Source organism: Triticum aestivum, chromosome 1B, assembly GCF_018294505.1.
Source record: "Triticum aestivum cultivar Chinese Spring chromosome 1B, IWGSC CS RefSeq v2.1, whole genome shotgun sequence".
Classification (NCBI taxonomy): Eukaryota; Viridiplantae; Streptophyta; class Magnoliopsida; order Poales; family Poaceae; genus Triticum; species Triticum aestivum.
The window spans coordinates 646,839,741-646,864,053 of record NC_057795.1 but is presented as its reverse complement, the minus strand read 5'-3'; the positions used below and the strand labels follow the sequence as shown (position 1 = coordinate 646,864,053).

General features: G+C 49.5%; 1 long non-coding RNA gene and 1 pseudogene across 1 annotated transcript; one reads left to right on the top strand and one right to left on the bottom strand.

Moving 5' to 3' along the window:
* Nucleotides 1-18,514: 18,514 nt before the first annotated feature.
* Nucleotides 18,515-20,744, bottom strand: LOC123098423 (uncharacterized). Its single transcript, XR_006447776.1, has 2 exons — nucleotides 20,490-20,744; nucleotides 18,515-19,011 (listed from the first exon to the last, which is right to left on the bottom strand). It is a non-coding gene; the product is annotated as an uncharacterized lncRNA (long non-coding RNA).
* Nucleotides 20,745-22,218: 1,474 nt separating this feature from the next.
* Nucleotides 22,219-24,193, top strand: LOC123081462 (uncharacterized; annotated as a pseudogene).
* The last annotated feature ends 120 nt before the right edge of the window (nucleotides 24,194-24,313 follow it).

Below are 24,313 nucleotides of genomic sequence, written 5' to 3'. Positions count from 1 at the left end.
TACCTTCTCTTTGTCAAATTGCATGACTTGTTTTATAACTGCTATACTAGTCATGCTTCATCTAGTATTTCTGTTAATAAAATCATTCGGTAAATTGCTCATATTTCCAACAATCCAAAAACCTTATTATAGGCAATTTACCCCAAGTGGTTTTGCTGCTTCCATGAGACCTCCTATGTTTGAGGGTATCCACTATAAGAGGTGGCGCGTGAGAGCAGTCTTATGGTTTCAAACCATGAGTTGCTATGACGCCACTCTTGGTAGACCTGAAGGAGAACTTGATGCTCAACAGGCACAAGCTTTTCAGAAAATGGATACTCTGTTTAAGGCTGCTCTCTTGAGTGTTCTTGGTGAGAACATAGTTGATGCTTATGCGTCAATTGACAATGGAAAAGATATGTGGGACGCACTCGAGGCCAAGTTTGGGGTCTCGGATGCCGGCACTGAGCTATACCTCATGGAGCAATTCTATGATTACAGGATGACTGAAGAGCGCTCCGTGGTTGAGCAGCCTCATGAGATACAGTCATTTGCTAGAGAACTTGAGCACTTCAATTGCATGCTACCAGACAAGTTTGTTGCCGGGGGTATCATCACTAAGCTTCCTCCTTCATGGAGGAACTTTGCTACCTTACTGAAGCATAAGAGACAGGAGTTTTCCATTCCGGATCTCATTGGTACTCTTCATGTGGAAGAAAAGGCGAGAGCAAAGGACACACGTGCTCGAGGTATTGAGGGAGGATCTAGTGCCAATCTGGTACAAAAGAAGAACTTCCATCCCCAAAAGTTCAAGAACAAGGGCAAGTTTGATGGTAAAGCAAAGTTTGATGGGAAGAACAAGGATGTGCAGCACACGAACTTCAAGAAGAAGAATGACAAGAAGAAAGGTGTTTGTCATGTGTGTGGAGATCCTGATCATTGGGCTCCTAGTTGCCCCAATCGCTATGACAAGCGTCATCCTGGGAAAGGCGGCAAGACCGCTAATGTTGTCATTGGAGACACTGACATGAAGTATGCTGGGTGAGGGAGTCCTGGATTAGGGGGTGTCCGGATAGCCGGACTACCATCATCTGCCGAACTGTCATCGGCCGGACTATCATCATCGACCGGACTCCAAGACTATGAAGATACAAGATTGAAGACTTCGTCCCGTGTCCGGATGGGACTTTCCTTGGCGTGGAAGGCAAGCTTGGCGATACCGATACGTAGATCTCCTACCATTGTAACCGACTCTATGTAACCCTAGCCCTCTCCGGTGTCTATATAAACCGGATGGCTCTAGTCCGTAGAACAACAACAACAACCATTACAATCATACCATAGGCTAGCTTCTAGGGTTTAGCCTCCTTGATCTCGTGGTAGATCCACTCTTGTAAACATCCATAATATCAATATCAATCAAGCAGGACGTAGGGTTTTACCTCCATCAAGAGGGCCCAAACCTGGGTAAAACATTGTGTCCCATGTCTCCTGTTACTGTCCGCCTAGACGCACAGTTCGGGACCCCTACCCGAGATCCACCGGTTTTGACACCGACATTGGTGCTTTCATTGAGAGTTCCTCTGTGTCGTCACCGATAGGCTTGATGGCCTCTTCAATCGTCAACGATGCAGTCCTGGGTGAGACTTTTCTCCCCGGACAGATCTTCGTATTCGGCGGCTTCGCACTGCGGGCCAACTCACTTGGCCATCTGGAGCAGATCGAAAGCCACGCCCCTGGCCGTCAGGTCAGGTTTGGAAGCCTAAACTTCACGGCCGATATCCGCGGGGACTTGATCTTCGATGGACCTGAGCCACAGCCGAGCTTGCCGCGCTATCACGATGGGCACGACCTAACTCTGCCGCCGGACAGCACCTTGGAGGCCTCACATGAATCCGCTCCGACCCATAGTCCGGAGCCGATCGCTCAGATCGAGGACGGATGGCTGGACACCGCCTCGGGAGCTGCAACTTCTACGATGATGGAGCCGAACACTTACCTTGTCCCGCATAAAGCTCATGACTCTGAGGTGCCGGACTCTCTGCCGGACTCCGAACCTCCTGCGCCCCTGCCGGTCGAATCCGACTGGGCGCCGATCATGGAATTCACCGCTGCGGACATCTTTCAGCACTCACCCTTCGGCGATATCTTAAATTCGCTGAAGCATCTCTCGCTATCCGGAGAGCCCTGGTCGAACTACGGCCAGGATGATTGGGATGCGGACGACGAAGAAATTCAGGGCCCACCCACCACCCACTTCATAGCCACCGTCGACGATCTAACCGACGTACTCGACTACGACTCCGAAGACATCGACGGTATGGACGACGATGCCGGACACTATCAAGAACCAATGCCTACAGGGCACTGGAAGACCACCTCGTCATACGACATATATATGGTGGACACCCCAAAAGATGGGGACGGCGAAGAAGCAACGGAGGCCGATTCCTTAAAGAAACAGCCCAAGCGCCGGCATCAGCGGCGCCGCTCTAAATCCCGCCACAGCAAGAATGGAGATTCTGGCACAGGAGATAATAACACCCCAGAAAGTGCCGAAGACAACCCCCTCCAGCACGATCCAGCGCAGGAGGAGGCAGAAGCAAGCCCTCATGAGAGGGCGGCAGACGAAGAGGTCGAGGATGATAATTACTTACCTCCCTCCGGAGACGAGGCAAGCCTCGACGACGACGAATTCGTCGTGCCTGAGGATCCCGTCGAACAAGAGCGTTTCAGGCGCAGGCTAATGGCCACGGCAAACAGCCTAAAGAAAAAGCAGCAACAGCTTCAAGCTGAACAAGACCTATTGGCCGACAGATGGACCGAGGTCCTCGCGGCCGAAGAGTATGAACTTGAATGCCCCTCCAAAAGTTACCCAAAACGCAAGTTGCTCCCCCGACTAGAGGAGGAAGCGTACAAACCTGCATCACCAGCGCACAATACGGCAGACCGACCACCTTGTGGCCGCGACAGAGAGGCATGCAAGCCCTCCACCAAAACCGTACCCCGGCATCGCTCAAAAAGCATGAAGCCACGGGGGAACGCCCCGGACTTGCGGGATATATTGGAGGACAAGGCAAGACAATCCAGATCTACCTATGGATCACGTGGGCGCCCCAAGACCCACGACGAATACCGTCGCGCCGGATACAACTACTCCGGCCGGGCCGAACACAGCAGACAACGCTCTCTCGAGCTACGTCGCGATATTGCTCAATACAGAGGCGCCGCACACCCACTATGCTTCACTGACGAAGTAATGGATCATCAAATCCCTAAAGGGTTTAAACCCGTTAATATCGAATCCTACGATGGCACAACAGACCCCGCGGTTTGGATTGAGGATTATCTCCTCCATATACATATGGCCCGCGGCGACGATCTTCACGCCATCAAATATCTCCCGCTCAAGCTTAAAGGACCAGCTCGGCGTTGGCTTAACAGCCTGCCCGCAGAGTCAATTGGATGCTGGGAAGACCTGGAAGCCGCATTCCTCGACAACTTCCAGGGCACGTATGTGCGACCACCGGACGCAGATGACCTAAGCCACATAATCCAGCAGCCAGACGAATCAGCCAGGCAATTCTGGACACGGTTCTTAACAAAGAAAAATCAAATCGTCGACTGTCCGGATGCAGAGGCCCTCGCTGCCTTCAAACATAACATCCGCGATGAGTGGCTGGCCCGGCACCTAGGACAGGAAAAGCCGAAATCCATGGCAGCCCTCACATCACTCATGACCCGCTTCTGTGCGGGAGAGGATAGCTGGCTAGCTCGCAGCAACAACCTCAGCAAAAACGCTGGCAGTCCGGATACCAAGGACCGCAATGGCAGGTCGCGTCAAAACAAAAACAAACGCCGCATTAACGGCGACAGCAATGAGGATACAGCAGTCAACGCCGGATTCCGAGGCTCCAAGCTCGGTCAACGGAAGAAGCCATTCAAAAGAACCACTCCGGGCCCGTCCAATTTGGACCGAATACTCGACCGCTCCTGTCAAATACATGGAACCCCCGAAAAGCCAGCTAACCACACCAACAGAGATTGTTGGGTATTCAAGTAGGTAGGCAAATTAATCGCCGAAAACAATGAAAAGGGGCTACACAGCGATGACGAGGAAGAGACCCGGCCGCCGAACAACAGAGGACAAAAGGGATTCCCCCCTCAAGTTCGGACGGTAAACATGATATACGCAATGCATATACCCAAGAGGGAGCGGAAGCGTGCACTAAGGGACGTATACGCGATGGAGCCAGTCGCCCCAAAATTCAACCCATGGTCCTCTTGCCCGATCACTTTCGATCGAAGAGACCAAACGACCAGTATCCGCCATGGCGGATTCGCCGCATTGGTTTTAGACCCAATCGTCGATGGATTTCACCTCACGAGAGTCCTGATGGACGGCGGCAGTAGCCTGAACCTGCTTTATCAGGATACAGTGCGCAAGATGGGCATAGACCCTTCAAGGATTAAACCTACAAAGACAACCTTCAAAGGCGTCATACCAGGTGTCGAGGCCAGTTGTACAGGCTCAATCACACTGGAAGTGGTCTTCGGATCCCCGGATAATTTCCGAAGCGAGGAGTTAATCTTCGACATAGTCCCGTTCCGCAGTGGCTATCACGCTCTGCTCGGACGAACCGCATTCGCAAAATTCAACGCGGTGCCGCATTATGCATACCTTAAGCTCAAGATGCCAGGCCCTCGTGGAGTCATCACGGTCAATGGAAACACGGAACGCTCCCTCCGAACGGAGGAACATACAGCGGCTCTCGTGGCAGAAGTACAGAGCAGCCTTTTAAGGCAATTTTCGAGTCCGGCCGTTAAACGACCGGACACGGCCAAACGCGCCCGGAGCAACATCAACCAAGACCACCTGGCACGTTCCGAGCACGCGTAGCAATGCGGCCTCAACCCCAGCCCTCGCACAATTAACTCTGTCCGGCGGAGAACCTGCCGAACTCATGATGCAACAGCCAGGGAGGGACAAAGTCCGTGACGAACACTCAGGTGGTCTCCATTACGAGCATTAAATTTGTTAAATACACCATTCCGCGGCCTACCCCTGGAGGGAGACGCCTTTAATTCATCCAATCCCTTGCTTTCCGCACTATTTGTATCATTCCGCACTCATAGCAGCTCTTCTCGAATAATTTGCCTTATATATATATATATATATATATATATTCATTTACGACATGTTGCATCCGTACATTTTAGTACGGCCAAATACACCAGGGGCTTATGTTCCCCGCATTATGGTGTGATAAAGTCCGAACACTTTCACAAGTGCGGCACCCCGAACTTATAGCATTATATGAATCGGCTCCGAATCATGTCTTGGGTCAATAGTTGGGTTTGCCCGGCTCCCATGTTTGGCACCTTATGTTCCGTTCTATCGGCTAAGGTAGCACTGGGAGAACCACTGCGATTGCGTCCCGGTTGAGCCGGGTTAACGCCTCAGTGGAGAAAGCTAAAACTGACTATCATGATAAGGCGAGAGACTGGTCGCTGTTCGAGAGGTCCTTTCGGGTCCTTAAAGACCTACGCCGCTTCGAGCGAAGTTTCGGATAATGTCCGACGAAGGCGTGGATAGCGCCCCGAATTCGGTCTTCCGAATACTAGGGGCTTCGCCGAAATTTAAAATTATAGAATTCTATGGCTAAGTGAGAGTGTTCAAGCACTATAAGTCCGGTTGCCTTGTTCGTTGTGTTGAGTGCCTCCCTAGATGGACCCAAAAATGGGAACAAGAGCGCTCAAGTTTATCCCGAACACCCCAGCACTCGTGGCATGGGGGCTGAAGCCGATGACTTGCCATCTTTCAGATTTAATAAACGGCCGCACAGAAGGTAATATTTTAAATTAACAAGCGTTGCTTAGCGCATATGAACAAAGTTTTCAGCGCACAGGATAACACATTGCGAATTTACTCAATAATTACATCCCTGGGGCACTCATCCGCAATTTTGCGGGCACCCTTCAGGACAGTCTTATAGTACATCTCGGGCGTACGATATTCCTTGCCCGCTGGTGGCGCGTCAGTGATTAGCTTCTCCGCATCCAGCTTGCCCCAATGCACCTTTGCGCGGGCAAGGGCCCGACGAGCACCTTCAATACAGGCGGAGCGCTTGATAACCTCCACCCAGGGGCACGCATCCACCAACCGTCGCACGAGACCGAAGTAGCTCCCAGGCATGGCCTCTCCAGGCCACAGCCGGACTATGAGGCCCTTCATGGCCTGCTCGGCCACCTTGTGGAGCTCGACCAGCTGCTTCAGCTGGTCGCTAGGGGGCACCGGATGGCCGGCCTCAGCATACTGAGACCAGAAGACCTTCTCCGTTGAGCTCCCCTCCTCGGCTCGGTAGAATGCGGCGGCATCAGACATGCTGCGAGGCAGATCTGCAAACGCCCCTGGAGAGCTCCGAATTCAGGTAAGTAACACGTAATTTACATTCACATACTTGCTTTGCATGAAAAATGCCTTACCCGCCGCTATCTTCCTCACCAACTCAATCTCCTGAAGGGACTTATGGGCATCGGCCTTGGCAGTCTTCGCACTTTCGAGAGCCGAGGCAAGCTCGGACTCCCGAGTCTTTGAGTCACGCTCCAAACTCTCATGCTTTTCCATGAGAGCCTGGAGCTCTTGCTGAACCACCGCCACCCGCACCTCCTGCTTTTCTCGCTCTGCCCGTTCCGCGGCCGCATTGCGTTCGACCACAGACACGGCCTCCTTCAGGGTCGCCACCTCGTTCGTGGCCCCTGCAGTACCCATGTTATCCTTGTTATTTTTTGTTGCAACCTAAATCCTTTTCTGTAAGGTACAAGTTCAAAGTGGTGTTACTCACCTTCTTTGTCCTGGAGCTGCTTCTTGGCGCGGCCGAGCTCTTGCTCGGACCGCTCGAGCTCCTGCTTCAAAGCACCGACCTCCGCAGTCAGTGCGGCAGAGGTCAGCAGCGCAGCCTGCAACCCATATTGACATATTTTTTTAGCAACCCTGCGTATATCTTCTTTTTTTCAGATCCTCAGTCCGGTTTTTCTTTCCGAACACCGAACCGAGCATCAGGGGCTACTGTCTATGCGGTATTACATTGCATATTTTTTAACTTCTTACCTCAAAGCCTGATAGAAGGCTACTGCAGGCTTCGGTCAGCCCGCTCTTGGCAAGCTGTACCTTCTGAATCACCGCACTCATAATAGTGCGGTGTTCTTCCTCGATGGAAGCGCTCTGCAGCGCCTCCAACAAATTGTCCGGTGCCTCCGGTTGGACGGAAGCCGCCGGCGTCACGGTCTTTCCCTTCGTGCGAAGGGGCCGCCGGCCGGACTCCGGAACCACTTCGGGTTCTGATGTGGAGTCCGGCGCAAAGTCCGGGAGGCCACCTTGTGGCGCCTCCGGAGCCTCCCCTGATGGGTCCCTTCTTGGGATCCCACCTCGGCATCCTCGGTGTCGCGAGGGGTGGAGGCGGTCGGGATGGAATCTACATCCGACGGAGCCAACGACCCGCTCGATGAAGCGGGGAGATCATCATTGGCCGGACTACAGGCAGCATGCGGCATCAGAATGACACTATGTGACACAGAAAAAGAAATTATAAATCACTCAGGAATCCGGATACTTACGATCTTGCTGGAGGCCTGGCCCTTGAAGGCCATTCTTTCTCGCCAACGTTGATGTTGGCGGAGCTGTCCGGGGGAATAGTCCTTCCCCTCTTGGACCCTTCGGCCTCCCCTGTTGGGGAAGCCTTCCTCTTCCTCTCTCCCTCCTCTGGGAGAGAGTCCTCTTTCTCCTCCTCGTTTTCGGGGGAGGAGTCCGCCCCGGAGTCGTCGGACACCTGAAAGCGGGAACTCTTTCGAGCACCTGTGGCCTCCTTCTTGGCCTTCTTCTCCGGCACCACGTGTGGTGCCGGAACCAGCAGCCTCGCTAGACGGGCGTCTACTGGGTTTTCTGGCATAGGAGTCGGGCAGGCAATCTGCTCCGCCTTCCTCATCCAGTCCTGTCAAAGGAAAAGGGGAAATTAAAACCCGCATAGAGTCAAACTATGAAAAGCAAGTGTCCCGTAAAGGGGTAGAATCACTTACCTCATCGGCTTGGCGCTGCGAGCGAAATCCGCGATCTTCAATCGCGGATGCGGGGGCTTCGGCGCCCTTAAACAGCACCCTCCAGGCGCCTTCGTGCGTCGTGTCGAAGAGCCCGCTCAGCGCCTGGTGCTGTTCCGGATTGAACTCCCACAGACTGAATGCCCGCTCTTGGCATGGGAGAATCCGGCGGACGAGCATGACTTGGACCACGTTAACTAGCCTGAGCTTCTTCACCAGCTTCTGGATACAGGCTTGGAGTCCCGTCAGCTCCTCCGAACTACCCCACAGCAAGCCCTTCTCTTTCCAGGAGGTGAGCTGCGTGGGGATACCAGATCTGAACTCGGGGGCCGCCGCCCACTTAGGGTCGCGCGGCTCGGTGATATAGAACCACCCCGATTGCCACCCCTTGACGGATTCCACGAAGGCCCCTTCGAACCAAAGGACATTGGGCATCTTGCCCAACATGGCGCCTCCGCACTCCGCTTGAGTGCCCTTCACTACCTTCGGCTTGACATTGAAGGTCTTGAGCCACAAGCCGAAGTGGGGCTGGATGCAGAGGAAGGCCTCGCACACGACGATAAACGCCGAGATGTTGAGGATGAAGTTCGGCGCCAGATCATGGAAATCCAGGCCGTAGTAGAACATGAGCCCCCGGACAAAGGGGTGAAGTGGAAAACCCAGTCCGCGGAGGAAGTGGGGAAGAAAAACGACCCTCTCATGGAGCCTGGGGGTGGGGATGAGCTGCCCCTCATCGGGCAGCCGGTGCGCGATGTCGCCGGACAGGTAGCTGGCGCTACGCAGTCTTTCGATGTGCTCCTCCATAACGGAGGAGGTCATCCACTTGCCTCCCGCTCCGGACATAACTGGGGAAGGTTGAGACGAGATGTGCGGGCTTGGGCGCTGGAGCTCGAGTGCGCGGAGATGGATAAGCAAAGGAGGAAGAAGGCGTAGGTGAAAAGGTGAATCCTTATCCCTTTTACGGGCGGGCGAAGTCTACGCGTCCCCCACCGGCCTGGTAAAACTCGCTTATCCCCCAAGCGTCACCATCAATGGCGCGGTTGGGTTACCCACGTCCATATTGATGAGAATCCCAGATTAAGGGGGAACACGATCTCTGCTTCGACAAGACGTGCCAAGGAAACCGCTTCGCTAAATGCGCTGAGGTGGTAGAGTAAAAAACGATTCAAGTAATGGCTTGGTAGTGGAGTGACGTCATGCCGCAAAAAACGTCAGCAGATTGAACTTGTGCATATATTATTCTCTCTATGGTGGAATGTGGAATTTATTTTGCAGAGCCGGACACTATCCTGGTGTTCACAATCTTCTATCATTCGGAGGAGGAACCCGCCTTGCAATGCAAAGCAATATACACGCCGGACTTATCATCATTGAAGCCTGGTTCAGGGGCTACTGAGGGAGTCCTGGATTAGGGGGTGTCCGGATAGCCGGACTACCATCATCAGCCGAACTGTCATCGGCCGGACTATCATCATCGACCGGACTCCAAGACTATGAAGATACAAGATTGAAGACTTCGTCCCGTGTCCGGATGGGACTTCCCTTGGCGTGGAAGGCAAGCTTGGCGATACGGATACGTAGATCTCCTACCATTGTAACCGACTCTATGTAACCCTAGCCCTCTCCGGTGTCTATATAAACCGGATGGCTCTAGTCCGTAGAACAACAACAACAACCATTACAATCATACCATAGGCTAGCTTCTAGGGTTTAGCCTCCTTGATCTCGTGGTAGATCCACTCTTGTAAACATCCACAATATCAATATCAATCAAGCAGGACGTAGGGTTTTACCTCCATCAAGAGGGCCCGAACCTGGGTAAAACATCGTGTCCCATGTCTCCTGTTACCATCCGCCTAGACGCACAGTTCGGGACCCCCTACCCAAGATCCGCCGGTTTTGACACCGACACTGGGTATGGTATATTTCCCACTATTCTTTCGGTATGTCATTCTCCTGATTGGTTGATTGACACGGGTGCTAATGTGCATGTATGCGGTGATATTTCCATGTTTTCGTCTTATCAGACCACAGGGACTTCAATCGTGCTGATGGGTAACGGTTCAAGTGCTTCTGTTCATGGTGTTGGTACGGTCAATCTGAAGTTTACTTCGGGGAAGATCGTGGGCTGAAGAACGTGCATTATGTCCCCTCCGTCAATAAAAATCTTGTTAGCGGATCTCTTCTGTGTAGAGATGGCTACAAGCTTGTCTTTGAGTCAAATAAATTTGTAATATCCAAGTATGGAACCTTTGTTGGTAAAGGCTATGAGTCAGGAGGCTTGTTTCGTTTATCCTTATCAGACGTTTGCAATAAAGTTGTTAGTCATATTTGCAACAATAGTGAATCAAATGTGTGGCATTCACGTCTTTGTCATGTTAACTTTGGTTGCATGTCGCGACTAGCGAAGTTGAACTTAATCCCTAGTTTCACCACTGTCAAGGGATCTAAGTGTCAAGTGTGTGTGCAAGCTAAGCAACCTCGTAAGTCTCATGTGACTGCGGAGACGAGAAATCTTGCACCACTAGAACTTATACATTCGGATCTATGTGAAATGAATGGTGTTTTGACAAAAGGTGGAAACAAATATTTCATGACGTTAAGTGATGACTCCACTAGATACTGCCATGTGTATCTTCTGATATCTAAGGATGAGGCTTTGAACTTTTTCAAGATCTATAAAGCTGAAGTGGAAAACCAACTTGATCGGAAAATCAAGAGGCTTAGGTCTGACCGTGGTGGAGAGTATTTTTTCCAATGAATTTGATGCTTTTTGTGCAGAACATGGTATAATCCATGAGAGGACGCCTCCCTACTCACCTCAGTCAAATGGGGTGGCCGAAAGAAAGAACCGTACTCTAACTGATTTGGTTAACGCCATGTTAGACACATCGGGTCTCTCCAAGGCATGGTGGGGGGAGGCGATATTGACTGCATGTCATGTCCTAAACCAAGTTCCCACAAAGAACAAAGAGATAACTCCATTCGAGGAATGGGAGAAGAAAAGGTTAAAGCTCTCTTATCTAAGAACCTGGGGTTGTTTGGCGAAAGTCAATGTGCCAATTCCAAAGAAGCGGAAGGTGGGACCAAAGACTGTGGATTGTGTTTTCCTGGGATATGCTTTTCATAGCATTGGCTATAGATTCTTGGTTGTAAAATCTGAGGTACCTGACATGCATGTCGGTACGATAATGGAGTCAAATGATGCGACTTTGTTTGAAGATATCTTTCCCGTGAAAGATATTGCTACCTCATCTAACTAGGAGATGCCTAGTTCATCGAATTAGGAACCAGTTACGATTACTGAACCTGCCATTTCGATGGAACACTTTGAAAAACCTATGGAGGAGAACAATGAAGTTCCTACTAGGAGCAAGAGACATAGGATTGCAAAGTCCTTTGGTGATGATTTTCTTGTGTATCTCATAGATGACACTCCCAGTTCTATTTCAGGGGCCTATGCATCTGAAGATGCTGACTACTAGAAGGAAGCAGTTCGTAGCGAGATGGATTCCATCTTGGCGAATGAAACTTGGGAGATAACTGATCGTCCTTATGGGTGCAAACCTATAGGATGCAAATGGGTATTCAAGAAGAAGCTTAGGCCTGATGGTACTATTGAAAAGTACAAGGCTCGGCTCGTGGCAAAGGGTTATACCCAAAAGGAAGGTGAAGACTTCTTTGATACTTACTCACCTGTGGCTCGACTGACCACTATTCGAGTTCTACTTTCACTAGCTGCCTCACATGGTCTTCTCGTTCATCAAATGGATGTTAAGACTGCTTTCCTAAATGGAGAGTTGGATGAGGAAATTTATATGGAACAACCAGATGGGTTTGTAATAGATGGTCAGGAAGGGAAAGTGTGCAAGTTGCTGAAGTCTTTGTATGGACTCAAGCAAGCACCCAAACAGTGGCATGAGAAGTTCAAAAGAACTTTAACAGCTGCAGGCTTTGTTGTGAATGAAGCTGACAAATGTGTGTACTATCGCCATGGTGGGGGCGAGGGAGTTTTGCTTTCCTTGTATGTTGATGACATACTGATTTTCGAAACAAATCTGAATGTTATTAAGGAGGTCAAGGATTTCCTATCTCGTTGTTTTGAGATGAAAGATTTAGGAGTGGCTGATGTCATTCTGAACATCAAGTTGTTGAGAGATGACGATGGTGGGATTACATTGCTTCAATCTCACTATGTGGAAAAGATCTTGAGTCGCTTTGGCTATAGTGACTGCAAGCCCTCTCCAACACCATATGATGGTAGCGTGCTGCTTCGAAAGAATCGAAGAATTGCTAGAGATCAATTGAAGTATTCTCAGATTATTGGCTCGCTTATGTACTTAGCTAGTGCTACAAGACCTGACATCTCTTTTGCTGTTAGCAAACTGAGTCGGTTTTTTCAAAATCAGGAGATGTGCATTGGAAAGCTCTAGAGAGAGTTTTGCGTTACTTGAAAGGCACTGCAAATTATGGAATTCACTACACTGGGCATCCAAAGGTGCTTGAAGGGTATAGTGACTCAAACTGGATCTCAGATGCTGATGAGATAAAGGCCACGAGCGGATATGTATTCACTCATCGGCGTGGCGCTGTTTCTTGGAAGTCTTGCAAGCAGACCATCTTAACGAGGTCAACAATGGAAGCAGAACTCACAGCACTAGATACAGCTACGGTCGAAGCAGATTGGCTTCGTCGGCTCTTGAATGACTTGCCGGTTGTTGAGAAACCTGTACCGGGTATCCTTATGAACTGCGATAATCAAACTATGATCACGAAAGTGAAAAGTTCAAAGGATAACATGAAGTCATCAAGACACGTTCACAGAAGGTTAAAGTCTATCAGAAAAATGAAAAACTCCGGAGCTATTGCACTGGATTATATCCAAACGTCTAAAAATCTGGCAGATCCTTTTACTAAGGGTCTATCACGTAATGTGATAGATAATGCATCGAGGGAGATGGGTATGAGACCCACAATATGAGTTGTTCACAGTAGTAACCTATTCTTTGTGATCGGAGATCCCGTGAATTAGATGTGGAAGACAAGTTGTTGGTCAACTGGGAGGAGAGTATCTTTACTGTTAAAAATACGACTCCATGAAGATGCAATACTGTCCTAATCTGCCTGGCAGGTTGATGTATATCTTAATGTGTTCTAAGTGGCTCTTTGAAGCAGAGATGTTGTCCTGCAGAACATCTTTTGAAGAACGCACCTATATGAGTCTGATTGTTAAACGTTGCAATCTATGAGAGTAGGGTTCTCTCTAGAAAACTCATGAAAGGTCTCCGAGTATGATGCATAAGCTCCACCCGCGGGGAAGACCCACGGTAGCCACGTATCGCTCAAGGCTTTATGTGAAGCTAGATTCGCAGAAAACTTGCAGTTCAAGGCCCAGTCCACTGTTCAAGTTGCTTACTAGTGTAGCATAGGGTTCTAGGTGGAAGTTCAACTTAACAGTCTCCACTGCAGTACCGGTATATAAAACAGTGTTTTGGAACCAAAGGCAAATTTTGTGTGCCTCTGGGGTCTGGTGGGGGATTGCTGGAATTTTTGTCTATTTGGGCCTAGCCCAATAGCCGTTTCAGAAATTCCTAATAAATCCTAGAGGCCCACGCAGCCCATTCGTGCAAGGCAAGAGGTGGAACTAAAGTTTAGTCCCACATTGCTAGTTTAAAGGGAGTTGGACCTCTTTATAAGGGAGGCTCCTTCCCCACTTATATGAGCATGAGAACAAGAGAGACATCCACGCGCGCTCCTCCTCCGCCGCCCGCCTCGCCACGCCACGCCACGCCTCATCACGACACGTAGCGGGTTGCGGGAATGAGCCGAGCTGATGTCTAAATTTTTGCCACACACTACGGGTATACGAAAGGTCACACGGAAGCTGAAAAGTTTTTGCGATAGTGGAGTTTGAATGCGAATGGTACAGCCCTTCGGTTGCTGGCTGTTTGCTTCGTCTTCGTCTCTTTGTTTCACCATCAGTCGCTGCCCTCTCGCCTCCTTCTCTTGCGCCTATAAAAGGAAGGTCGCTCCTCTCAGAGAGACGCACGAGAACTACATCCTCCTCTCGCCACCGGTTCCTGAGCACTGTGCTGCTGCTTCGATCATCTCCATCCCGGCTTGCGGCGTGCACCGCAGGTCGGGACAGTAGGCCTCCGAAACCGCACCTCTTTGAGTCTTGTACGGGAGAAGGGTGATAAGGTTTTTGGGGAGTGCTCTGCGCGACTACTGACTCCTTCATCACGGACGCCCCGGATTCCGACGACTACTTCCCCGACGATGACTACTTCCCTGACGTCGACAACCTCCTCGATGACATGGAGGACACCGACCCCAAGTCCAGTGCCTCTGCTCCGGCTGTTGTCTCGTACGTGTTCTTGCTTTTCCTGTTAGAGGTCCTGTCACAGTTGCTTCTTCTAGTGTTTTCCCTACACATGTTAGGATCTACCTCATATATGCATCTTGATCTACTGTCTGCTCTAGAGATGATCGGTTCTACCTCATATATGCAGATATTATTTACCTTTTCTTTGTAAAATCGCATGACTTGTTTTATCACTGTTATACTAGTCATGCTTCATCTAGTATTTCTGTTAATAAAATCATTCGGTATCCAACAATCCAAAAACCTTATTATAGGCAATTTACCCCAAGTGGTTTTGCTGCTTCCATGAAACCTCCTATGTTTGAGGGTATCCACTATAAGAGGTGGCGCGTGAGAGCAGTCTTATGGTTTCAAACCATGAGTTGCTATGACGCCACTCTTGGAAGACCTGAAGGAGAACTTGATGCTCAATAGGCACAAGCTTTTCAGAAAATGGATACTCTGTTTAAGGCTGCTCTCTTGAGTGTTCTTGGTGAGAACATAGTTGATGCTTATGCGTCAATTGACAATGGAAAAGATATGTGGGACGCACTCGAGGCCAAGTTTGGGGTCTCGGATGCCGGCATTGAGCTGTACATCATGGAGCAATTCTATGATTATAGGTTGTTGAGAAACCTATACCGGGTATCCTTATGAACTGCGATAATCAAACTGTGATCACGAAAGTGAACAGTTCAAAGGATAACATGAAGTCATCAAGACACGTTCAGAGAAGGTTAAAGTCTGTCAGAAAAATGAAAAACTCCGGAGTTATTGCATTGGATTATATCCAAATGTCTAAAAATCTGGCAGATCCTTTTACTAAGGGTCTATCACGTAATGTGATAGATAATGCATCGAGGGAGATGGGTATGAGACCCACAATATGAGTTGTTCACAGTAGTAACCTATTCTTTGTGATCGGAGATCCCGTGAATTAGATGTGGAAGACAAGCTGTTGGTCAACTGGGAGGAGAGTATTCTTACTGTTCAAAATACCACTCCATGAAGATGCAATACTCCCCTAATCTGCATGGCAGGTTGATGTATATCTTAATGTGTTCTAAGTGGCTCTTTGAAGCAGAGATGTTGTCGTACAGAACATCTTTTGAGGAACGCACCTATATGAGTCTGATTGTTAAATGTCGCAATCTATAAGAGTAGGGTTTTCTCTAGAAAACTCATGAAAGGTCTCGGAGTATGACGCATAAGCTCCACCCATGGGGAAGACCCACGGTAGCCACGTATCGGTCAAGGCTTTATGTGAAGCTAGATTCGCAGAAAACTTGCAGTTCAAGGCCCAGTCCACTGTTCAAGTTGCTTAATAGTGTAGCATAGAGTTCTAGGTGGAAGTTCAACTTAACAGTCTCCACTGTAGTACCGGTATATAAAACAGTGTTTTGGAACCAAAGGCAAATTTTGTGTGCCTCTGGGATCTGGTGGGGGATTGCTGGAATTTTTGTCTATTTGGGCCTAGCCCAATAGCAGTTTCAGAAATTCCTAATAAATCCTAGAGGCCCACGCAGCCCATTCGTGCAAGGCAAGAGGTGGAACTAAAGTTTAGCCCCACATTATTAGTTTAGAGGGAGTTGGACCTCTTTATAAGGGAGGCTCCTTCCCCACTTGTATGAGCATGAGAACAAGAGGGACATCCACGCGCGCTCCTCCTCCGCCGCCATGCCACGCCACGCCACGCCACGCCTCGCCTCCTCACGACGCGCCGCGGGTTGCGGGAATGAGCCGAGCCGATGTCTAAATTTTTGCCACGCACTACGAGTATACGAAAGGTCACACGGAAGCTGAAAAGTTTTGCGATAGTGGAGTTTGAATGCGAACGGTGCAACCCTTCGGCTGCTGGCTGTTCGTTTCGTCTTCGTCTCTTCGTTTCACCTTCCGCCGCTGCCCTCTCGCCTCCTTCTCTTGCGCCTATAAAAGGGAGGTCGCTCCTCTCAGAGAGACGCACCAGAACTACATCCTCCTCTCGCCATCGGTTTCTGAGCACTGCGTTGCTGCTTCGATCTTCTCCATCCCGGCTTGCGGCGTGCACCGCAGGTCGGGACAGTAGGCCTCCGAAACCGCACCTCTTTGAGTCCTGTACGGGAGAAGGGTGATAAGGTTTTTGGGGAGCGCTCTGCGCGACTACTGACTCCTTCGTCACGGACGTCCCGGACTCCGACGACTACTTCCCCAACGACGACTACTTCCCCGACGTCGACAACCTCCTCGACGACATGGAGGACACCGACCCCAAGTCCAGTGCCTCTACTCCGGCTGCTGTCTCGTACGTGTTCTTGCTTTTCCTGTTAGAGGTCCTGTCATAGTTGCTTCTTCTAGTGTTTGCCCTACACATGTTAGGATCTACCTCATATATGCATCTTGATCTACTGTCTGCTCTAGAGATGATCGGTTCTACCTCATATATGCAGATATTATTTACCTTCTCTTTGTCAAATCGCATGACTTGTTTTATCACTGCTATAGTAATCATGCTTCATCTAGTATTTCTGTTAATAAAATCATTCGGTAAATTGCTTATATTTCCAACAGCTAGTAGGTAAGCTAAACTCTAAGCAGGAAGCTAGTAGATATAAGCTAAACCCTAAGCAGGAAGCTAGATGTAAGCTAAACCACAGCATCAGCAGCACATCAGATAGATTCACAAGGACGGGACAGTCGCCGGCGGCGAGAGCGCCATAGATGGATGCATGGTAGATAGATGTGGACCGAAGCTGAGGGATGAGCATGGGAACTCACCGGAGCCGAGCACGACGGCGTTGTTGCCGAGCGCCATGGCGGCAAAAAGCCAAGCCCGGCAGCACGGACAAGAACCGGAGCTAGCACGCGGCCCTCGACGGCGACAACGAAATCGGGCGCGCACGTACGGCCGGCGGTGGGCGATTCCGCTCCCTGCTGGTTTATTATTGTTCTCTCGCCGTACGTAGTACGTGTCTGTCTGTATCGTCTGGCGGCGGTTAAATCCAACGAACGAATAAATGGAAGCACAATCTCGTTGTATTTAGTTTCTTTCATTCATTCACACGAGATGACGAGACTCCTTCCTTCCTTTTTCCGGAAACACACTCGAGAGGGCCATCCCCCCGAGATTTTCCCTGACCGTTGGGTTTTACATGGACGGATGCCCTAAACTTCTTTTTTTTTAGCAAACTTATGCCCTTAACAGGGCCAGTTCTTTTGGCCGATTCTCCCAGAATCGCCACCCTTCCCAGCTTCTCCCAGAATCGCCACTCTGTATTCTTTTTTACAATCCTAACTAATTGGACCTTACCTAGATAGGATTGTAGAAAAAATATGAAGTGGCAATTCTGGCAGAAGTTGGGAGGGGGGCAATTCTGGGAGAATCGGCCAAAAAAACTGTCCCTAAAACACGCAGCTCAGTTTTTTTTTGAACACAGCATAGACGCATACGCTCATATATCCGCGCATACACTCATCTCTATGAACATACACACGCAGATAATCATCTTGAGATTGACGAAGTCATCAAAGGCGCCTCGTAGTCAACGGGACGTCTCGCACTGAACGCGCATCACCGAAAATTCTGAAATAAATCTAGGAATAAATCCGCTTAGTTATCGTGAGATGATCATATCAGGTGGGTGGCCATTTGGCAAACCGACTTTTCATTGATTAACCAAATTCTTTCATTGCCGGACCTTCTTGGGGAACAAGGCAAGGACTCCCAACACATGATCAGCCCGGTCCCGTGTGCCGGCACACGCCCCTCATTCCTAGGAAACAAAGAAAGGGCGGATGCACCATGTGGAAGACATGGTTTGCTGCCCAAAAAAGAAAGGAACGGATGCAGTTTATCATTACAATGAATTCATTCATGTTTCGACCGATCAATCATCCATCGAAAAGACCGGACTGATGAAGAGAGAGGGACCGCAACATATTTCAACACAGCGACGACAAACCAGAGGACCCTGCCTCCAAAAGGTACTACTCCATCCGTTGCAAAACTACTAAAGGTCAAACATCGAAAAGCCTGATTTATTTCCCACGAAAAAAAGGCCTGATTTATTTCTGAGGGGGACAGAAACATTACACCTTATATTTTGAAGCGGAGACTGTATTTTGAAGTGGAGGCAGTATCATATATCATAACTTCCAGACACAGCGGCTAACATTCCATTCACACAAACAAAAGCATCATCAACTCCAAACTCCATCCATGCCAGGAATGAAAACGCTCCATCTAACTAAAAGCACCCATTATTATCAATACAAACCAAACCCATTGTCCCGGGCAGGTTGAGAGGCAGCAGCAGCTAGTTTCAAAGTTAAGGGCGCATTTGTTTATGATGATCCCGGGGTGGAGGCGCTTGCGGCGGCTGCGAAGGTTGCCTCCTCCTTCTTCTTCAGGTCCTCAAACTTGTCGATAGTGACCTGCAGCTCGTCGGTGCTGCCCACCGCCCACATGGTGTAGTAGTACACCCCAAAGACGAACCCCGTCAGCCCGCCCGCCACCACCACATTCTTCGTCTTGGACGCCAGGCTGCCGAACCCTGCCATCGGCGACGATGACGACTAGGCTGCTGCTGCTGCTGCTGCTGCAGGACAGAAATGTGGAAAATGTTACTTGAAGTTACCGATCCAAGGTGCGAAACATAAAAGATGTTCCTCTGACAACTTGAGAGACAAAGTGACTGGTTCCATGCCGGTATCAAATTCAAACACAGGACACGGATGTGAAATTATGTTACTCCTACATGTGGGCACCGCTTCAAAATACAGTCTGTACACTTTCAAAATGGGCATTACGGGGACAGTTTGAAGATGTAGAGATTTGTGTTATAAACAATCTGACTCCCCTCTGGTGATTATACAGTCTGGCATTCAGTAGCTTTGCGGCAATTGACAATTTCTGTCACAGCAAGAAGGAAAATAGGGGTTACTGGCGAGTAGCCTCCTCATCAACCAAATACTGTTCGTACATCACAACACGGCCTGCTGAGGAATCCTTCAGCCATACAAAGCACTCTAGCAAGCACCAGAACATCGGGCCTGAGCAATCGTCTCTGTCTCTCTCACAAGGCCTGTCTACCTGGTGCTGGGACTTGCCGGGGAGTGACAATGATGCACTGATCCCAGAAACAGAGACAGAGGGAGATCCATTGGAGCTAAAACCATTGGAAACAAGAAGACGCTGTTCTCTACAGACATGTGTGAGACATCTTGGGTAATTTCTTTAGGAAACAGACGCAACGGTGTAGACCCTGCTTAACTCCATTGTGCCTGAGCTGAGTGCAGAAAAGGGAGCTCCCTTTCAATGCAGCACATGTAGCTTGAAAAAGAAAAAACCTATATACAACGCTCTGCACAAGTGTTTGAAGGACACAGAAGGCAATTTATTTATCTTGGCAGTGCTTACTGGAATTCTGATACAGCGGACGTACTGAAACTAAGTTGTACTAGTACCATCCAGAGGTTTTCACAAGATTTGGTGTGTACATATGGTCATAATAGTACTACATGGAGTTCTTCCATGGCTGGCTGCTAGTCTGTGCTCTGTGCAGCAGAAGAAGAGCAGGTTCCTGGACTGAATCTCATGGTCTCATATTATTCACATCTGCCAAAATGAAACCTGGTAGGTACGCGATTTCCGGCGGTGGGTTCAGCTCAATTTACTTTAATCCCCCTTCCCTTGCTATGGAGTGCAGGCTGCTACATGGCGCGACACGGGGTGAGGATCTTCAGCTAACTATCTATATTGCACCGGTTGCAGGCTGGATCATAAGACCAGGAATAAACCATGTGGTATCGACTGAAATCTTCCCTCCCCCTTGGAATATCTCCAAGCGGCCGACCGTGTAGTCCGGCGACGGCAGACGGGCGGAGGGCTTTTCTGTTTGGTAACACAAGAGCCGGCGTACGCCGTACACGGGATCGGGACTGCGGGTGCGGGTGCGGGTGCGGAGGAATCCACTCCACGGGCAAGCGGCCAGATTATATTCTTGAGCTCCTAGGACACCATATCGTCCTACTGATGGAAGAAGTGGTGAATCGAGGCGGGTAGGAGAGGGCGTACCTGACCGTCGGACGGACAAATCGGAGCGTCAAGGCGGCGGCGCGGGGGAGATGCGGCGGCGGCGCGGGGGAGATGCGGCGGCGGCGGCGACGGCTGACGGCAACGGCGATGGCGGCAGGAGGAGGAGGAGAGGAATGGAGGAGCAGGGAAGGGGAAAGTCGGTCGGTCTTGGTAGGTGCGCTGGGCTGGGCTGGGCTGGGCCTCGAGTCCTGTGGTGGGCTCCGGCGGCACCCCGCCGACTTCTTCTTCCTCTTGGTTCGGCCCACTGCTAAAACAAAAGGAAAATTTCCTTCAAATCATCACTTTGAGGGTGCCTTCTATCTCTCTCTCTCTCTAACACACACACACAAAAGAGTGAAATGAATTAATTGTTTCGACCGTAAACTCAAACTGATTGTTTAGTCCGTAAACATTAACTCAAACTAATTGCACACTTTAGGCCACGAATTTGGAAATTGATTGATTTAGACCGTAAACTCGCTGATTTGATCGAATAAGGGCAAAACCGACCCGGGAGAGGAAAGATCGGCCACGTCAGCGTTGCCTGAACCGCTCGTGAGTTAGTTGTTTTTATAGGGATCTATGTGCAAACCGATGGACGATTCTGGCAGACTCCTGCTCAGCTCGCCGAGAGTTTCCATATTGGTTTGGATTACCCCGATATCCATCAACCACAAGCCTCCTCAAAGATATATGTCTTGTGCATGCAGCAGGCACATGGCGTCGTCTAGAAGGAACGCTACGCTCGAGAGAAGGTGGTGTGTCGTTCCACACCACGCGTTGAGGCCGCCGCTGAACAAGAAGGGGACAGCAGGACAGCCGATGGCGCGCCACCGCCGCTGAACGCTACGCTCGTGGGCTATAAACTGAAGATGGGCCGCGCCAACTCTGCTCCAAACTCCACTACTCCTCTCCCTTCCGTCCTGGTACGCTTCCTCTCCTGCTTCTAGCTAGCTCTGCTCCCTTTCCTAATTAATAAAACTGTTCTTCTCGACTTGCCTAATATAGATATAGAAGTTTCAACTCGGTTGCACTTCACCTGGTAGCTGTGCGCTGTTGGTGCTGCTTCCTCACAGCACCTCTTCTTCTTCCTCTCTTCTCCTCTCCCTTTCGTCCTGGTACGCTTCCTCTCCTGCTTCTAGCTAGCTCTGCTCCCTTTCCTAAGTAATAAAACTGTTCTTCTCGACTTGCCTAATATATAAAAGTTTCAGTTCGTAGCACCTCTTCTTCCTCTCACAATTCTGTGGAGATTTCTCTCGTGGACAAACACCATGAAGAAACTCAAAGAAAACACACACACACACACACACACACACACACACACACACACACATGCATGCATTGATGCATATGCCAGGAAGAAAGCCAACTAGCTTTGCCAAGAGGCTCACCTCCTTGGTCACAGGGGCGGAGCCATGAGATTTTGGACCGGACCATATACCTATGAATATTAAGATGGGCCAGAGAAAAAGAAGAAACCCAACAACTTGTATTCATTCGCTGGTCATGGGAGTGCATGTAGGCAGTGGTGTGTTAAAACATGTTGTTGGGTTTCTTCTTTTCATCACCACTCTCAGATTAATGAATACAAGTTTATGCTGCATATATATACTCACTTTTGGTCTTACATGACTTTGCTATTCGCCGGCGAGTTTTTGTGTGCGTGTCTTGGTGTTGGCTGCGTGCATCTTAGCTATGCAGAGGCCGGGTGTGTGCTCATTGTGTTTGTATCCTCTTGATGCTTCATCTTGAGTCAATAAAAATTCACCCTTTATCGAAAAAAATATATACTCACTTTTGTTGCTGCATTTTCGTTGGTAATGAACACAAGATATTTTGTAGTATGTTTTCAGCCAAATATAAGGGATGTTACCATTCGTTAGGTTTTCTTCAAAAACAGTTAATCCACACCACACGTACGACAACAAATGAAGTAGGCTACTGTAGTTATTACTACTCCCTCTGTATCAAAATGTTTTTTGGTTTTCCATAGAGCACAAAAAACGTCTTCTGTTTTGTTACGAAGGGAGGAGTATTTATCAGGTGTTGTTAGCTAGTTTGCTGCCATATATGTTGGTTTGCTTCTTTTTTTGCATAGTCCTCCTAGCTAGCTACCTATTAGTTTCTTCTGATAGATCGATTCATGCTCGGCTTTTGCAGCTGCTGGTTACAAGAAGATGAAAATGGTTGTGTCCGTTGTGCTGCTCACCAGCTGGCTCTTATCAGTGGGCCTACCCTCCCAAGCCCTAAATGTGAAATCAAAGACCTTCCGTTCCCCTCCCATCTTATTGGCCCTTGGATCAGTCTCAAACAAGTACTACTATGATGTTGCCTTCCCCGAGGCCACCTTGCCGTCAAGAGCTTTGACGCCGAGGTAGTCGACGAGAACGGCATCCCCGTTCCACTCCACGAGACGTACCTGCATCACTGGGTTGCAGTACCATACTATGCTTTGAAGAAGGGCCATGGCGCGCGGAAGGGGATACTCACAAGGAGGAACGATGGAGTCTGCAAGACCAGTCTAGGGCAGTACTTCGGGCATGGTTCTGAGACTCGCCACACCTCCACATGGGTCCCTGATCGTTATGGCATAGAGACCGGCAATCCGGAGAAGGCCCCTCCAGGCTACGAGGAGAAATGGTCCCTCAATATTCACGCCATCGACACAAGGGGAGTTATCGACAAGCCTGGGTGCACCGAGTGCAAGTGCGACCTTTACAACGTTACGGTTGGCGAGGACGGGCGAGCAATCTCGAAGAACTACACTGGAGGAATGCTCTGCTGCTATGATCAGACGCGGTGTCGGGTCAAACAAGGGTTCATTGGGAACGCGCGGAAGCTGTTCTTTCAGTACACGGTGACGTGGCTCGACTGGACCGATGCCATGGTGCCGGTCAGTATCTACGTAATTGATGTCATTGATACCGCTCTGCTCGCTGGAACTGCCCAGGGTTCTTGCAAGGTATATATGCGAAATATATAGAACTTCACATGACGGCAACTCTATAAGAATTTGGTAACTCTCGCATTATTATTATTATTATTATTATTATTATTATTATTATTATTATTATTATTATTATTATTATTATTATTATTATTATTATTATTTCAAACTAATCACAATCTGAAATTAAGCTAAGTGTTTACTAGGTTGGTTGGTCTATCTATCTATGATTTAGGGTTTAGGGTTTTAAGCTGTACGTTGATTGTGCAGGTGGAGTATCATGCAGTCCAGAAAACCGAGCCCACAATGAGTGTATCCATGTCAAGGCTGCTAGAGTGATCTTACCTCGTGGAGGCGACATCGTGCTCGGCGTCGATCGGGCACCAGCACTCGAGCGGAACTGGTGCTTCTTTGCATGGCCAGGTAATGGATCGGATCAGTGCCCTAATCGCTTATCTGTTGTGCTTATGCACTGCTCTGCTCAGTGCTACTACTGTATAATATTCTGAGTGATGTACACACACATATTCGACTTACCACAGGACGGACACGCCTTCTCTGTGAATCGCTTCCAATCTACGGCACAGGGAACGAGGCAAACTACATGGTCGGCATGTCGACGTGCTACCCCAAGCCGGGATCCACCAAGATGAGCGACGGCGAGGTGCTCAGCAGCGACCGCCGGCACACCGGCGTCATGGGCCTGTTCTACGTCCTCGTACGTGGCCTAGCTAGCCGCCATCCCGGCCGGTGCTGATCGCTTTCCCAGTTCCATGCATGTGAGCTCTGCTATTTCTTCATCCATTTTGGGATGTGGAGAGTTGCAAACGTCGTATAATGGAGCTGAGTCGTATTCACTTGATAACCTCTCTCTCTC